The sequence below is a fragment of the Onychomys torridus genome, chromosome 11 (genome assembly GCF_903995425.1).
Source record: "Onychomys torridus chromosome 11, mOncTor1.1, whole genome shotgun sequence".
Classification (NCBI taxonomy): Eukaryota; Metazoa; Chordata; class Mammalia; order Rodentia; family Cricetidae; genus Onychomys; species Onychomys torridus.
Genome location: NC_050453.1, coordinates 26787322 through 26806596, shown reverse-complemented (window position 1 = coordinate 26806596; position 19275 = coordinate 26787322).

Below are 19275 nucleotides of genomic sequence, written 5' to 3'. Positions count from 1 at the left end.
ATTAATGAAATGTCACTGTCGATCTACCTCTAACTGCATCATGTGCTTTTTATTCCTTGTGTTAAAAATAAAGAAATATAGTTGGGAATGTTTCCAGATATCATTTTGTTCCTATAAAAATGAGCTGTGTTCTAATGGCAAGCTTTATCCTGATTTCTTATTTATAAATTTCACTATAAAAAGTCAGATACCTGTCTGCGCATACTAAGTTTGGATGATAATTTTCTCCTTGAAAAATCACTATGTCCAATAATACCTGCTAACTTTCATGGTGATTTTGTGATTTTTTTCTCCCTTCCTTTCCCCTTTCTTTGTTTTTTTGTTTGTTTCTGTAGGTAGAAATGTTCTTCCTAATTGACCTTTCTTTCCCTGTGGCCCTGTGTTTTCTTCCCTGGATCCTGATAAACGTTTGATGATTCCAGGCTTTGAAAGAACATATTCTTGAGAAATAGTAGGTCAATATTGGCTCATATTTCCTGGCAGGATCTGAAAATAAGGTATCTGGCATAATTTATAGTGTGCTTCATAAACATTGCCCAGTACATTGTGTGTCAGCACAGGCCTGGCCGAGGTTAGACATGGTGGTGGAGAGATATTAACCTGCTCTTTAAAACTAGAGATGTGATGCTTCCTCTGCACAGCTTAGTGTCAGAGCACCCACACTTATCCCTGACCTGGATTCCTTCACACTCCTTAGCTCCCTTGGAAACTGGCTAAACCAAGTCGGTTAGTGCTTTGTGGGAGCAACTGGGTTGCCAGGGCTAAGAGAATCCCTGCCATGTGCGACGATGTTGGTTCAAATGTTTGAGCCTGTTTGATGATGGGTCGAATCTGCCTGTGAGGAAAGGAGAATGGTGAGTTACCAAGAGAGCATTAATGGTGGCATCATTCTTGGAAAACTCTCATTTATTCTACCACTTCAGATGGGGAATGGTATCTGAGGGGTGCATCTTGATCTCTACATTGAGAAGAAAGGATGGTACTCTTAGGGGATCCGGCAGTATCTCCCTTCCAGGCAATTAGATTGTTGACAAGACACATGAAAGGGATATTTTCCTTCATAAGATTTCTGGGTGTCAGTTGGGGATTTAGCTCAGTGGTAGAGCACTTGCCTAGCAAGCGCAAGGCCCTGGGTTCGATCCTCATCTCAAAAAATAAATAAATCAAGATTTCTGGGTGTCATATGCCTGTGACAGAATTTATTTTTTTCTGGCAGGACCCTCGACTGCCCTTGGCAGTTTTAAAAGCACCAATAATGTTACATGGGGCTGTGGAAATGAATGGACTTGGAGGTTGGTCGTTGTCTTGGTAAGATGGCTTACCCTCACCAATGGCAATGGTATTAACTAACTTGTGTTTAGTACTGCCTCATATAGGCACAAGGATCTGACATGAAAGTTACACATACTCTTTTGGTCTTCAGTATGATTTAATGGCATGGGTATCCTCATCATTACCTCTTTCCACACTGTGGGACTGAGACCGGCCCACACCATTAAGTCTGGAGTGGAGTAGAGATGCAGAATTCCTCACATCTAAATCCGTGACAGTTTCTCTTGTATTTGCAACAACAACAACAACAACAACAAAAAACCAAAAAACAAAACCCACTAACTCATCCCTGGATCTGTTCTCCTTTTATTCTTGTTTATTCAGAGCAATCTTCCCTTGCTTGAAGAGGAAATGAGGGGACTGGGGTAGAGTCTAAGTGGGACTCAAAGAAAACCGAGTCCACATCGGACTTCATTCGAGGTTTCATGCTCCAACTCTTGGATTTGGGTTTCCATTATGTTTTTTTTTCCTTTCAGGGTTTAACTATAAAAATGCCTGTCTAGTTCCCCAAATCACATAGCCTACACTTTCCCAATCCCAAACCCCAAATTCTGATTTCTCTAATGATTTTCAACTCTAAATTCACATGGCCATTCATTCTTTTCCATCCCCATTGTTTTTTCAGTATGTCATATGTTCCTGCTTCACATTGTCTCCTGGCCAACCTTCGTCTTCATAGTGCTGTATCCCCCATTCCAATTTTGGAACAATCATCTATAGCCATTAACCCACTTAACAAATCTTTCTATCAGTAGGATACTTTATGGAAATTGAAAACGAATTAATGTTTATCTCAACAGCTAATCACATAAAATCTACTGCCTTCTTATTTCAGGTTCTAAAATAATGATGTCCCATGCACTATACAAGGAAGATCTAGCTAGGTCTTGACAGGGCCCAAGCTGAGTTGAGAGGGAGTAGGAAGATGTCAGCCTCTTTTGCTACTGAGGACCATGAGGCCTGCAGGGTCTGAGAGCTGCTAGAAGAAGGTAGCCTCAGAACTCCTATAGCAAGCTACACAAACTATATGTACATACATACATACATACATACATACATACATACATACACACACACACATTTGGCTTGTACTCACACGTGCACATGTGCACACACACAAATATCTGACTGACACCAAAAAGTATTAACTTTGATGTCTAAAATTAATACTCTTAGAAAACTTTTCCATTCATCTCTTTTTGTAAACATTAATTTTATAAACATTAATCATTAACTATCGTGTGCAGTTTTTGAGTTGGTTTCCAAGACAAAAGTTGTTGTGTTATTTAATGTAAGCTACGAGCAATAGAAAACTGGTTGATAGAAAGAAAGAAATGGATGTCCAGGGCCACATCTTAAGCACAAAAATATTAATTGTCTGCTACATTTATAAACAAAACAAAGGAAAGAATGTGGTTTCTTTTTGACTTGGGAAAACATTAGATCATTCTTTCTGAGTTAGCTGAGTATTTTTTTCCAGCAGAACCTTTCGGGGACTTTAACTTGGTGATGTATGTTGTTAATTTCAGAGAAGGAAATAGAATATGTCACTTTCTAGGGTTTCGTATGTATGTGTGGGTGTGCATGTGTGATGTTTATCACATAAGATGAAGTTTCCTGAATGTATTTTGGGAAATCCTAGCTGACAGAAAAACTTCTGAGCAAAAATAAAAGATTATAAAATGGTGCAAAGAAGGAAAATCTGTTGACTGAGGTAGTGTCTCAGAAAGGAGACAGAGGCGTGGCGGGCCTGGGCACTGCGTGGCACAATCACTGTATCTAGGGATAGGCTATCTCTGGATCATTAATGCCACAGATAAAAATTGAAATAGAGCCCTTGTCTTTGGTCAGATTCAGTCTCTGCTTGCTGTATGTCTGGCTGGTGGGGTTTACACTGGGTTCCTTGGCACATAATGCAGATCCCATACATTTTGTGAAAGTAATAAATATTTTATATTGAATATTAAAAAGCCTGTCCCCCATACTATAAACTGGTTGATTTAAAATCTCAGTCATAAGCACTACATGATTTATTTGGGGCTTATCTAATTGCACCTTTATGTGTACCTAGCTGTCTGAAGAAGTCTGATGTGAACACAAAGCATGGTCTGAACCTCAGTAAGTCCTGGAACCTTACCAGGGTTTCTCTCCACTCCTCTACCTCTTGTTTTCCTCCTCTTCTTCTTCTTCTTCCTCTTCCACCATCTCCCCCTTCTCCTCCTTTTTCTCCTTTCCTTCTCTTCTCTTTCAATGGCTTATGTGCCTTATTCTATGACTATTGTTTCTCAAGAGCTTGTGTACATCACATGACCCTCAGTCCATTTGAGCCTATCAAGATAAACTAACCAATCTGTCAATCCTAGCTTTAAATTCTCAGGAAATTCAATGTACCCATTGCAAATTGAGCTTTCTCTTATGATAAAATTGTCCATGGTTATATGTACAGACAGCAGGTCATATAGGAAATAACATAACCGTCAACTGGGCTCACTGCTGTTAGATGTGTGACGTTCTTAAAGAGCTTAGATAGTCCCCATAAATCCATCTGCTACAAGACCCTTCTCTAATAGTCCTTCTAGTTTGTATCCTTGGCCACCTCAAATACTGTGTTCAGTGAATCTCTGTTTCACCTCCATGGGAGACTTTGTCATGAACAAGTTGCATCAATTACTCTTTAGTAGGTAAAACATGAGATTTAGATTCTGCAGGAAGATTTTTCGTGTGTGTGTGTGTGTGTGTGTGTGTGTGTGTGTGTGTGTGTGTGTGTTGAATACTTCAAAATAAAATAATTCATATATATGTCCATAGTTGGAGACCTCTATTTTTTTCATCAAACAAACAATCTAGGATATTTGCCCACAATTTCATTTTCTGTATCTCCTCCTCATGTAGCCAAACTGTGAGAAATTAACATGTTGTTGATATTAAATAGAAAACAACAAATGTTAGCCGAGGATTCCAGTCAATGGGGAAAAAACTATTATAGACTTAAATTCAGGTGGATTTGATAGATCAGAGGATTCCAGACCCTTCCCTTTATAGATAGGAAATATGAGACTCCAGGCTTGAGAGATGGTTCAGTGGTTTATGCTTGCTGTACAAGCAGAAGGCCCTCAGTTAGAATCCTTAGAACCCAGGTTAAAAATGGGCATGGTAAGGGTATATCTACAACCCTAGTATGGCTATACAAGATGTGATGTGGAGACAGGAGGATTCTCAGAAATCCTCAAGCTAGCAAGCCCGGCATAAACAGTGTGAACATCAAGGAAGAGACAAAGTGGGAAGGAAGGACCAGCATGTGGGTCCTTCTGTCACCTCTGCAGACATGGTGTGGCACATAGACATACACTCATGAAAAATAGATGCACACACACACACACACACACACACACACACACACACACAGTATATGCACACATAGAGAAATGCATACACACAGAAAGAGACAGGTAGGGCAGAGAAAGAAAAAGAAAAGAAAAGAAAAGAAAAGAGACAGAAAACTCAGCATGTAGAAACCCTCTGTCCCAGGTCACACAGGCAGGCAGTGGGTCTTATGTGGATGACACAGTGGCTTTTTTTCTTCTTGCAAGTATGTTGATTATTTCTAAGCTTTGTCCCTAACATTGTCTATGCCACAAAAGTATTAACTCCAAATTGCAAGTAGCTTTTTTCCTTTTCTTTCCCTCCTTATTTTAATTATAGGATTGGGGACGAGTTTGCCTTGAGTTTCCCTAAGAAACAATGCATGTTGACAGTAATTCTTCCAGCAAAGAGGCAGGGAGAGCCAGCATCTGGTCTTAAATACTGTTAACACAATGGAATGAAGGCCTTGGTGACTTTACACAGACCTTCCATGTTCACACCGTCCAAGAGGACTTTTGGGATGGATGTCTTCCCCCTCATCTCTTTTGGTGGCTGATCAAGAGACAGACATCTTCTGAAGAAAACAATTTGGTTTTGGACAATGGTTCTTAAATTTGCAGTGGGCTGAAGGGCTATTTGGCAAGTGGAAGCTTAGCACTGGATTGTCTGTGAAATTACTGTCTCTCTTGTGTTCCCTGTTTTTGTGTGCATGCTATTTGAGTCCAACATCTTTTTTTCCCCTTTTTTGGTAGCCTCCCACTCTAGCAATGCATTTGTTCCCAGATAATGTCAAAGAAAATGGCCAGGAAGCGAATGTAACCAGCACAACAGCTCGGAGGTGGAAATTTTATTACGTTTTCCTTAACAATGGCCCAGATGAAAAAAACAACAGCAAGATGCCTCAAAGTTTCTTTGGCTCAAAATCCCTGGCTTCCTGGCTCAGAAAGAAAGATTATGTGCTCAGTTTCCAAGCAGAGGGATGTGTGGTACCCCGGCTGCCCTCAGCTTTGCTTTCCTGCACACACAGGAGCCTTAACCAGCCTTCCGGCTCCTCTGCAGACAGAGGCCACCTGCTTATCTGTGGCCTCCATTCTGGTGTATATGGACATGGCGGGGACACATATGTGTGCAGGTGACGAAGTGTGTGTGTAACTTGTGAGAGGGACGACCATGGGGTGTTGCTCTTTCTTGGGAACTATCACCTTGTCATCTGAGTGCATTCTCTCACAGGTCGAACTGTACCCACAGAGCCGCCTCCCTAAACCCTCTCTCCTCAGTTCTGAGAGCCATGTAGACCTTGCTGGATGGTATGGTCATCACAAAGGCACAATCCTTCTATTGCTGGTTTTCTTACAGCCTCCATCATCATGCCAAAGTCCAGTCTGGACAAAACTGAAGTGCTAATCTCCCTCAGGGAACAAATCCTCAAGCTGAAGGCCAGCACTTCTCTTATTCACCCAGGCAGAGGATGTTTCTTCCCTCACTGATTACATAATACAATTACAATTACTTTATGGGGAGCATATATCCTTGCCTCCCGCCACACCCAGATGTTCTTTAGTGAGTGTCAAGTCAACTTGTCTGCTCCTATTCTAGTCCACCCAGGCTGGTGTCTTAGCTTTCATTTTTGTGTCCTTACCCTTCTCACTGAAGGAAGCATCACCTCCTCTTTGTTTGCAAATCCTGAAGCCCCAGAGAGAGAAATTTAAAAAAACTAAACCTTTTCAGTGGATTGACAAAGCACACCAAAATAAGAATTGTGTCCTTATGATACTTTTGAATTCCTAGGCCGGATAGGTGGATCACAGTTCTACCCAATTCTTGAGTTCTCACTTCTGTGGGTTTGGAAACCCCAGTGTAAGGAAAAGAGAGAGACAGACTATGGAAAATAGCAAATAATTTACCACTGTGAACCCATTTTCCCCTTTGAATTGAATATAAACTAATTCGTATGTGGGCAGTGTCTGCCTGAGAGACCTCTTGCTTCATTTCCTTGTATCCTTTGCCCATCTCCTGCTGTCCAATGTTTGGTTTAAAATGATGCCAAACATTTGGGCGGTTGGCTGGATTCTTTGGTTTTCCTTCTCCCAGATGTTTGCAATCCTGTGGACATTGTCGGAGATTTGTTTATCATCATCCAACATGTAATCATGCTGGGTCTGCATAATCTTCATCTTCCAGATGAAAACTGAAAAAGTCAGTCAGTCATCCAGATGTCTCCAAATGTCTGGGTGTTTGTCATTGCCAAAGAACATCTGGATGCCTGCACATTTTTTTTTTCATTTCTTATTCATGTCTTTGGCACAGACACTGTCTTGGGTTTAGTTGCTCGGGATACAGCAGAATAAACAGCCTAATGAGGATGGGTAGATATTTAACAGAGATATAGTCACAGGTCTCCTGTAGCTAAAACTTACAGTCTAAACAATTGGAAAATCATCTCTGAGGGAGTCTCCAAGAGAAATGGCATGGTGATCCCTTTGAGTTCTCTCTAGAGGTCTGGTAACATCAGGGGAGTTGAGAAGCTGTGTGTCATCAGTATTTATATGGAGGAGAACCAGGGCCGGGAGACACACTTCAGAAAGAAAGAAGGAAAGCTGGCATCATTTCCAGTCCCAATCATAAAACAGAATTATCCACCATAAACATAAGCAGATATCTGGATGAAACTGGGGAAGGTTGTCTGCTCTCTGGCAGCTGCAAAGTGAGCAACAGCGGGTATTCTTCCACTCCTGGCAGCCTAGTGTCCTAGATCGACATGTCCATGGCACAAAGGAAGCAAGGGTACCAGAAGTAAAGCCGTTCGTGTTTAAGGTCATCACCTTCAGAACCAGAAACTCCTGCTCCATGCCTTGTTGCAGATGCCAACCAGTGTCATGAAGACCACAGCCCCTAGCCTCTTTGAAACTCATTTCTTTGCCTTCAAGAGTGTCCATTTGGATTATTGTAAGGATTGAGACAACACATTTAGAGAGGTTACACAATAACTAGGGTGTCACAAATCACCATACAATAAATTCAGGGTAAGACAATATTCACTCTCTGATGGCTACAGAGAACATTGAACTCAGAAGAGAAGCCCTACTGGTTCTAAACTTGGACGTTACATGAAAGAGATTAGAAAAGAGGGTAGAGAGTGAGGACCAGAGATGGAGACCCGAGTCTGGGATGCTCCAGTATAAATGGTGGGTGGAGTGGGATCAACCTGCAAGGCAGGGGTCACCAGACCTGTCCTGAGTGTCAGGAGAGCAGGATTTCCAGAGAGGAGTGATTGTCCTTGTCCATGTGGCTGGTGATGTGACACAGGGAACTAGGTTAAGAGTCTGTATAGCAGACAGCATCTTAGTTAGGATTCCTTCAGAAGAAAATATAGAAACTGCAAAGCAAATAAAGAGATGAAGGATCAAACATGATGGTACATGTCTGTCATCTCTGCACTTTGGAGGCTGAGGCAGGAGGATTACACATTTGAGTAGTTGGCTAGCTATCAAGTAAGTTGTAGCCAGCCTGAGAAATACATTAAGACTGCCTCAAAAACACACACATGCCGGGTGGTGGTGGCGCATGCCTTTAATCCCCGCACTCGGGAGGCAGAGCCAGGTGCATCTCTGTGAGTTTGAGGCCAGCCTGGGCTACCAAGTGAGTTCCAGGAAAGGCGCAAAGCTACACAGAGAAACTGTGTCTCAAAAAACCAAAACACACACACAAAGGGAAGGCAGAGAGGAAAAGAATGTTACCATGACAGCTACAAGTGCTGGCAGCTGATATTAAAACTGTGGAAACTTTGGAGGTCATGTAAAACACTCTTCAGAAGATCACCCCACCCAAGGAGCATCATCATTTGTTTATCAGACCCTGCCAAATACTAGCTAATCCTTTTCCAGGGTCAGAAAGGTGCTATTGAATTCCTGGCACTTTTGGTGTATGCTATAGAGAAAATGTAAGCTCCCATGGCCAGAGCAAGTCTTGGGTGTAGAGGGGCAGGTGCTGCAATTGGAAGCTGAGCTTACGGGCTCTGCGTGGTGCAAACATGGAGTAAAGGAAGGTCTAGGGAGTGGTGGAAACTCAGGCCAGACCGCAGTGGGCTGAAGAATGAAACAAAGTGAGGGAGTGGAAATAACATGTGCTTACCATGTGTTGGAGACTGTCAAGTATGCGGAGAATAAAAATTACTAGATTGTTGGTCAATTGTGAGTCAAGGAGAGGTGTTGAAAATGGCATGCTCTTCCTTCACGTCTTCTTTTATGGTAATTGGAATGGTTCCACAGAGAGGGAGGCTACTGACTGACAATCAGAGTGAGATTCCTGAGAAGGGATGAAAGGAGAGGGGTCCTTTGCACATAACAGGGCTGGCTCTGCAGGGTGGAGGTCAGTGCTGCACTTTTTGTGAGCACAGAGGTGGAGGGCATGAACATAGAGGGTATGCATTTGCGTTGTTTCTTTTTTGGTGGGTGAATCTCCAGGTAAGGTTGTCAGTGTGGGGCAGCAGGGTAGAGGCTATGGGGTGAGCTGATGTGTGATAAAGGGGTTAGCTCAGAGAGGGATACCCCATTTTCTGACCTTTGTCTTTACCTGAAACCTGCCTCTCCCCAGTACAGTTTCTCCTTGCCTCCTTGAGAGGGATGACTGCTTTTTTTCCCACCATCCACATCTCAGAAACATACAGAAGCAGACCCACTACTCATTTCCTGTTGAGTAGTTATTCCCACAGAACAAACACTTTTCCACCAAACAGAAACATTTCCCCAGAAAGAAAAGGGAGCCTCCTAAGACTCAGGAAGTAAACAAAACTTACATGGTTCAGGAAGCTTCTGAAACTCACAGGATCCACACAGCTCCTCCCCAAGGTTACATAAACAGTAACAGCTGTTGTAGCTAGGAGTCTCTTTCAACAGTGGAACTGCCTGTGGGTCAGGCAGATGGCCCCAGGGCTGTAGCTTCTGTGAGTCATCACCCATATTGGGGTGTGAGTTCACCTTTTCCCCCCATGCATAACCCCAGTAGACTCACTGATTCACTAGACTAGACTTGGACAGAGCTATTTCTTTGGTTGGTCACTGGTAAATTATTTTGGCTGAATAGTTTTTTGTTCATGTCTTTCTGGGAAAAGTCACACAGCATAAGCCGTTGCTACCACCAAACTGCCGATCTTTGTTTTTTCTGTGTCTAAATTTTTGTTGTTGTAGTTTTACATTCTGAAAAGCCTATATCAGAATCCTTTATTGCAACCTGCATATGTTCTTTTCTTGTGACTGATCCTGCTTTATTGTTTCCTCAGTAAGGGTTGCAGTCCTGCAAGGCTTTATGGGTAAATCAGTAGTGAGTACCTGCTATTGCCTCTGAGAGGGCCAGGCAAATATCATGACAGTCTTCCGTAATAACTCAGTTAAGAACTAGCCCTTAGTCCCTACTCTTTGGAACTCAGCAAGCAGTTTCTGTGGAAGAGCCACGAACAAAGGACAATCAATCTCCAACTCCCCGACATCAAGGACAAGGAGACTTGGTACATACTAGGCCTGAGTCATAAACAGCTCAAGGTTATAACCAACTAAAGACAAAGCTTGGGACTTGTCCAGGCCTGCCCCAAAATGAAAAACTGTAGCCCTGACCAGCCCCTGACTAGCCTGGGCCAATTAGAAGTTACGAACATGATTGCCACTCGCATATAAGCCAATCATATCTAAGATGAGCTAACTTCCTTGGACACTGCCCTTAATTAGGCTTAAAAGGGACCCTCACTTCCCTCTCCTGGTCATCAACATTTTGCATTTGTGTGGGATGGCCAGCCCCAGCATGCTGGAAATTTTCTCGAGATAATGAACACTGTTGCTGATTGTGTAGGTGGTCTTTTGTGGGACTTCTCCAGGACTATAACAGCCTCATGTTGTTTTCTCCCTGATCCTGGTACCATGCCTTCTCAGCTTGTTTGGGTTTTATTATTTCTTCTGTTTTAGAGAGGCCTGTTTCTCCACACTTCAGCTGAAGATGCCACTCAGTATCTGGTATGCAAATGACAGTAAGAACCATCCTGTTATAGGTCTATTGGGTGCCCTCTTATCTGAAGCATTTTCTTCATTTTGAATTATTTCCCATTTTGAATTATCTGCCACAGTCTTCACAGAAGGCAGCATCTTTAACTGCATGTGTTGTCCGTGGGAGAGCACTGTTGGGTTTCTCTCTGGATTGTGGTGACTTACTCCTCTTTCCCACCCACCACTGAAGGTTGAATGAGCCTTGCTCCTAATTCGACTCTCAGCTGCCCTTGTACCAGCACTCTCCTGAGGCGGTTTTATTTGCTGATATTCCTTAAGAGCATGGTGTAGCATATGTACAGTGACTGGGGCCTCTATGGTCTGCCATCAACAAGCTCTGCCCTCATCATAATCATTTTCCAGGATTTCAGCCCCTTGCTGAATAGGAAGAGCCGTGTGTCTAGGTGGGATGAGGTATGCTCCTTGGGAGAAGGGATGCTGTCAGGGGATATGTACCTTCTCCTTCTTCAGAGTAATTCCATGGAAGGGAAAGAAGAGCCAGCTGTCTGTCTTTCCCACAAATCAAGAGACAGCTGGGGAAAAGGCTGAATGAATTTTACATCTTCCTTTAGCTTAGTGGTTCTCAACCTTCCGAATGCTGTGACCCTTTAATACCTTTCCTCATGTTGTGGTGATGTACCCCCCCCCAACACCATGAAATTATTTTTGTGGCTACTTTATAACCATAATTTGACTACTGTTATGAATTGTAATGTAAATATCTGCGTTTTCTGATGGTCTTAGGTAACCCCTGTCTAAGGGTTGTTCTGAATCCTCTTTGATGTCTTGGTCACCATCTGGCAAGGCTGGTGACACATTCTGAACCAGAAGTTTGTCCTCTGAAGTTGAGAACAATGGAGCTCAGGACCCCGCTGAAGCAGCATGGTGAACTCAGGGTTAGTACCTACCAAGGGACCACCTGCACCCGTGGTTTATAATTGTGTAGTCCGTTATCTGTTAAATGGGGCTATTCAGACCAGTTGTGGAAGGCTTATGAAATAGAAGGATGAAGTAGTAGTAAGATTTGGTACCATGTGAGACATCTAGCCCAGTACCGGGTGCACAATAGGTATTATTCATGAGCCCATTGTTGTGAATCATACATCAGACTGTCAAAGCCCTGCTAACAAGCCCATTTTCAAGAGTTTTGTAAACTAGACAAATAAAGTTACACCATTAATAACTAAGTGTGTCTTCATGGAGTCTTCTCTACATGTTTTGAATAGTGGATTCTCATCATGTCTTTGGGAAGCAAAAAACATCGCATCGCATCAGCTCGTCTTGCAAAGTGACCGTTGGAGACAAAAAGCCAGTTCCTAATAACTAGCTAATTTAGAGCTGAGGTGTAAAGCCAAACCTTCTGATTTCAAAGCCCATGGCTTCCAATGTTGCATCTTGAGTCTTCAATACCCATTTGTTTGCGTCTGCATCTTGATACTTTCATGGAGTGCTGGTAGGGTAGCCAACCCTCAGAGGATCCTCTGTGCCAGGGCCTGCTAGAAAAGCCAGCTGACTTTGCCCATGTTGGTCTTGGGGGACCCCGAGAGGGACTTCTTTTGTTTCTCCTGATCACAGTTTAGCTGAGCTCATGGAAGCAGTGCTGTGTGAGCTGTTTCATCAGGTACTGTTCGTGCTCTGTGCGAGGGAAGCGTTCCTGAGAACACACTAAGCCAAGGCTGTTTGTTCAATTATTAATGGGAACTGAGAGGCAACTTCACCCTGAGGCAGTGTTGTCGCTCAGATCATTTATGTCTTGTTTTAGGACTAAAAGTAAATTCACAGGCAATTGGGAAAAATGAACAACTGCTTTAAAAAAAAATCATTCTGGGAAGAGAGCTGGCATTGAGAGTGTATGAGTATGGCAGGGATAGGATTCCTGGTCTTCTGGGCTTTATTTCAATTCGTTTAGATAGAGGATAAACTAAACAATAGCTTTCCTTTTGACTTGGGGTGGAAATAGAAAAGAAACTCTCTCCCACCAATGTTAGTACTCACTGGGACAAATATGTAGGAACTGAGGATGGCGAATAAACTCTCCCTCATCTGTTTCCCAAGAGCTGCAGCAACAAGGGCTTGTGGACATTTTTGAGTTTGGAGCCTGCAAAATTAGAGTTGCATTGTGTTGACACTTTCTTTTAAAAAAAAAAAGTGCCTATAATTGTCAACGAACAATTCCAACAATATGTTCAGGTTGGACATGGTCTTGACTTCCTTTACACTTCTGAGCCCTATAAATCCACAGGCTCCTGTAGAATCCTGTAATCCTGTCGAATAACACAGGAGGTCTTGGGACAAGGCTCAACAGTGCCTGAAGTATGTGGCGAGTACCAGAGAGGTAGGTCGATCTCCCAAAGGAGATTTATATGCATTATACAATGCATAAAAAGATCCAAAAAATGAAACCGCACAAAGAGTGGAATTCCAATTCTTAATAGCCCTTGGCAGACTGGCTGAGGAAATCCTAGTCCTTTTCATAGATGAAGGAAAGAGCTGCCCATGCCATGTAATTCATCCAGTCAACAACATTTAATCACTGTGTGGCAGGCTCTGTTGTAGAAATTGGCAATACAGCAATACACAATGCTGTTTTTGAGAACTTGTTCTCTCCCAAATGGAGACTAGCAACCAGTGATGAAGAGAAGTATGATTGTCTTAGATGCTGATAAAGAGGGAGTTAGAAGAGGAGAAGGGGGGAAAGGAGGAGTTTAATTTTTATGAGGCGACTAAGAGAAGGTTGTACTGAGCAGACATTTGGGCCAAGATCTTAAACAACACAGTGTCTCTTTCTCTAGATAGAGAGAAATGTAGGCAGGGAGATACTACGCATTATGGGAACCAAGGTCATGTGGGAACTTGAGGGGTATCGGGAAGAATACTGTTTCTAAGGGTAAGTGCAATGAGAAGCCTTTAGGGAGATGGAGAAAAGGAAAACGAGCCCCCACTGTTTGTCAAGGAACGGCTAACAAGAGATGCCAGAGAGCAAGAGAGACTGAAGGCCAGAGAGGCCATCCGGGAGGCTAACACAGTAAAAGTCAGATGGAGTGTTAGCTAGACCTAGGCAGTGAGGTTAGATGGGAGAGAGTCAAGTTTGAATATACTGTGCAGATAGATTTTTAGCACTTGGAATTTTAACGTAGTTTAATTTTTACTTAAATATCAAAATTGTCCTTTTAAAATATATAACTTGGTTACTATTAATATATTCACAGAATGGTACAACCAAAGCCGTTATCTAATCCTAAAATATTTTGTCACCCCAAATTAAATGTGTATCCATAAGTAACATTCTCTACTCCCCTTCCCACCACTAGCTCTTGGGCATCACTAAGCTGTTTTTTCTCCTTCTCTTTTTTTGTTTTTTGTTTTTTTTCCCGATACAGGGTTTCTCTGTGTAGCTTTGTACTTTCCTGGATCTTGCTCTGTAGACCAGACTGGCCTCGAACTCACAGAGATCCTCCTGCCTCTGCCTCCCGAGTGCTGGGATTAAAGGCGTGCGCCACAACCCCCTGGTTCTCTTTCTTTAATGTAATCATAAAATATGATGTTTAGAATTTTTTCTGTTTTATAGCCTATTCAATGTTTCTTCATTTTAGCTACCAAGTAATATTCCACTTTATAGGTAAACCATATTGTGTTTACTCATTTATGAGTTGATAGAACTTTGAATGTTTTGGCTATTTGTAATTAGGAATAATGATGAAATAAAAACACATGTACCATTTTTTTGTAAATGATTTGTAATTCTTTGGAGATAGAAAAGGAGCTCATGAGTTCTTTGGTAATTCTGACTTTAAATTTTTATGGAGTTTTGAAATTCTTTCCAAAATAGCCTTACTGTTTTTTACCCCTAATTATGATGTAGTACAATTTTAGTTTCTCTACATCTTGATCAGAACTTGCTATTGTATATTTTTAAAATTATACCCATCCTTGTGTGTGTGTGTGTGTGTGTGTGTGTGTGTGTGTGTGTCGTATATCTGTAGCTTTAATTTGAATTTCCTTAAAATTCAAATTCACTTAATGACCTTTATTTTCTATGCGTATGAGTGGGGTTTTTTGGGGTTTTTTTTTTTTTTTTTGCCTGCATGTAAGTGTGCCACATGCTTGCATTGCCTGAGGAGGCCAGAAGAAGAAGTCAGAACCCCTGGAACTGAAGTTACAGACAGTGTGTCTTCTGAAAGAGCAGACGGTGCTGTGAACCACTGAGCCATCTCTCCAGCCCTGCTTATTGTCACTTTCATATTTCTTGGAGAAATATCTATTCTAAGTCTTTGCTCATTTGAAATGTTGGGTTATCAGATCTCCCTGGGAAGGGAAAATAGAAGAGACTTGTGAGTGGACTGAGGGCCAGTGGGATGAGTGGGATGGAGCAGGAGTTTACTGAAAGAGACTAGTGGACAGGAAGGAATCTCAGGGTCAGATAAAAACCTGGTCCAAGGGAGTCTCCCAGGAATCTATAAGGATGACACCAGCTGAGGCTTCTAGCAATGGTGGATATGTAGCCTGAATTGGCCATCTCCTGTGACCACACTGGTGCCCAGCCCAATTGTCATCAGAGAGTTTTCATCCAGCAACTGATGGAAACAGATGCAGACCCACAGCCAAACATTAGGCAGAGTTCTGGGAATCTTACAGAAGAGGAGGAGAAAGAATTGTAGGAGCCAGAGGGGTCAAGGACACCACAAGAAAACTCAAAGAACCAACTAACGTGGGCTCATGGGAGCTCACAGAGACTGAACTGACAACTAGGGAGCCCGCATGGGACTGACCTAGACCCTCTGCTTATATGTTATAGTTGTGTGGCTTTGTCCTGTTGTGGGACTCCTAACAGTGGGAACAGGGGCTGTCTTTGACTCTTTTACTGGCTTTTGGGACCCTGCTCCTCATACTGAGTCACCTTCCCCAGCCTTGATACATGGGGAAATGCTTAATTTTACTGCAACTTGGATATGCCATGTTTTGTTGCTACTCATGGGAGACCTGCCCTTTCCTAAACAGAACAGAGGGGGTGTGAACTGAGGGATGGCAATAGAGTGGGGAATGGGGAAGACGGATGGAGAAGAGAGGAAGGAGGAGAAATTGAAGCCCAGATATTAAATCAATTAATTAATTGGTAGATTTATATTTTAAAAGTTGGGTTATTTATACTTTTATTTTGGAGTTGAGTTGTAAATCTTATGTATAATAAACCTCTATCAAATACATGCTTAACAAATATTTTCTTCAATTAAATGGGTTTTCTTTTCATTCTTTTAATAGAGGACTTTGAAGTATAAGGCCTCTTAATTTTTGTTTGAATATTTTTTAATTGCATCATTCCCCCTTCCCTTTCTTCCCTCCAGTCTACCTCATGTGTCCATCCCTTACTCCCTCTCAAAATCATGGCCTCTTTTTCTTTAGTTGTAATTTGTGTGTGTGTGTGTGTGTGTGTGTGTGTGTGTGTGTGTGTGTGTGTGTGTGTGTGTGTGTGTGTCTGTCTGTCTGTCTGTCTAAATATATAAATATAACCTATTTAGTCCATTTAGGGTTGCCAGTATGTATATAATTTCAGGACTGACCACTAGATATTAGATAACCAAATGGGGCCTCATCTCTGTGGAATACTATTTCTTCCACTCTCCACATTCCCTAGATGACTGTAGTTCTTTGTCTAGGGCTAGTATCCTGTGAGATTTCCCCTTTCCCTGTTAGTGTGCCTATTGGTGTTGTCCTTGTCCAGACATTGTTTAGACAGCCATACTGTTGAAGCTTCCTTGTCATTTCTGGGAGACACAATCTCACAGTAGTGATTCTGATCCTCTGACTCTTAACAATCTTTCTGTTGTATTGTAGATAGATGTTTTAGCTGGGGCTGGGCACCCCTTGATCACTTGTTTCATGTATTTTAATCAGTTTGTGGTTTAGTGCATTGGCCTTTTTCTGTTGTAAAGAGAAGTTTTTTTATGACAGATGAGAGCTGTACTTATCTAAGGGGGATGGGTGGTAGTGAAGATGGATATTGAAAATGCATTTAGGAATTATGCTAGTTCAGTAAAGTGGTGGCAGAATCTTCTCCTCTAAAGTCCAATTAGAGAGCTCTTGGTTACCACCAAGATATGAGTGCCACTAATACACCCTTAGGGTTATTGTAAAATATTAATTATTTTCAAAGTTAAACCCTTAATTTTGATTGAACTCTGACTTGTCTATTTTTCTTTGGTTTGTAAGAAGCCATCACCAAATCTAAGCTCTTGCCTATTTATTGCAAAGTTATCTTCTAAGACTTTTATCATTTTATTTTTTAATGCTTCAGCCTCTGATCAATTTGTTTTGTTTTGTTTTTTTTGTTTTTGGGGTTTTGTTTGTTTGTTTGTTTGTTTGTTTACCTTGAAAACATGGCGTAAAGTAAGATTTTTGCTAGTTGGTTTTATGCCAGTGAGGCCAGGAGATGCCCAGGTATCTTCCTATCTCTGGGTGTATCTATGAGGACATTTTTTGGAAGATGTTAACATTTGAATGGATAGACTGAATAAATCCACTGAGAGTCTTTGCAGAACAAGAAGGCGAAGGAAGGGTGACTCTACTCTGCCTGATGGTTTGAACTGGGAAACTGATTTGCTCTCAGTACTTCTGGTTCTTGGGTCTTCAGGCTTGGACTGGACTCTGGCACTTTCCAGCACTTGCAGCTTTTAACTACACCACTTGGTTCTCCCAGGTCCCCAACTTTCAGATGACATATTATGATACTTCTCAGCCTTCATAATTCTATGAGTTTATAGGAAAAACATTTTTATGTCAGGTTGGCATATAAAAGTAACTATCACCAACCCCATCTCTCACTACATATGCATTCAGTGTAAGGACAGATACATGTTTATGTGAAAGCAACACCTGGGAATCTGGGTTTGTGTTCCCTGTGGCCATCTTGATTTCCTTTGTAAATACTGGTTCCTTTTTGGTTGGGTGTGCTGCTCTGGAATACAATTACAAAAAATGTAAAAAGGAGTTTTGATGTAGTTAAATGATCAGACTCCATATCATCATTCCAACCTATTACAATTTCTCTCCACTGTGGTTTCTGGTGTATTCTCCACTCTGGAGCATTATAGTGCTCCATGGTAACTCAATTGCTCAGTTTCTTTTGCCAATTTAATGTAAAGTTTCTAAGAAGATAGCTTTAATGAGCAATATTCTGATAAATACAAGGAAAAATATAGGATGTTTCTTCAAGATGTCACCTTTGACAGAGAACTAGGCAAAACACACCACTCAACTGGCCACAGATAGTATCCTTTTAACTCTCTATTCTCTAACTTGGTTGGATAATTTTTATGACCTTATTTAATTCTGAACTTAACAAGTAAGCATACATCTTAGGAGCAAGTTCCAGAGTTACTTGTCCAGTATCATGGCCGTCAGCCAGCAAGAGTTGACTGGGAGCCTATAAATATATCAAGTATTCTATTAGGGACTGGAGACCCAAGTCCATTGAATTGACACACTGGAAGGTAGCAATCGACTGTGTAAACTCAAAAAATTTTAACAAAATATTTTAATTTGGGATATTGTGATAGAGAGTGGATAAATTACTTAGCAACATCCTTATTGAGAATGATGTGATCACATTTTTGGACCAAGTTTTACAAGCATGAGGGAGTGCAAAGACCTTGAGAAAAAACAAGTTTGGTGGGCCTGATGGAAAGAAGTAAGCAGTGTGACTGAAGGGAAGTGAATAAGGATGTCTACAGAGCATGAGGCAGGACCTAGGGTAGGTAGTGTTGTCACAGAAAGTGTAATGGATCCTGCAGTTCTTTCTCCCTCTTTCTAATCCCCTGCCTGTTCAGAGATAGGACCACAATGTTCTATGGGAAGTGACAGTCTATCCTCTTCTGCAGGAAGACGGGCTTCGACCTTTCTATATAACGATAATTAATTTGGGGTCAACTTGTCATGAGACTCAATTATAGACTCTGGGAAAACATTTGAGGGAGATTTCTCTTCTCCTAATAAAATGAAGCCCTTATTTCCTCCCTGCTCTTGGCTGTGGTTATATGAGGATGTGATACTGGGAGATGCTTCTGCCATATTGCATACATGAAGGAAGTATCACTGGGGCATTGAAAATGACAGATAAAAAATGACAAGGACAGGTGAGGTTTGTGATGGCAATACTGAGTGTTTGAACCAGGCTTGGAGTGTGTAACCTTTGGGATTATTGAGACATAACATAGAAAATAATCACTCTTTTGTGCATTCATGACTTTTAGACAAAAAAAAAAAAAACTATTTTAACTGTGTATCAACTATATGCAAGATTATTGGGTTTTGTAGTTGTTAAAATAGGAAGACACTGGAGGGTTGCAAGCAGGGGAGAGCTGTCCTTTGACTCACTGTTTAAACATTTCTCTGAATGCTATCGAGAGAATGGGTTCCAGTGAACCAGGGAGAGATGTTAGGAAGCTATGGTTTAAGATAAATTTGTCTTATCAAAGTTGATATGGCATCGTTTGTATGCACATGAGAATAAGCTGTGTACCCTAGACAGCAAAGCTAAGCCGCAGCTTCTAGC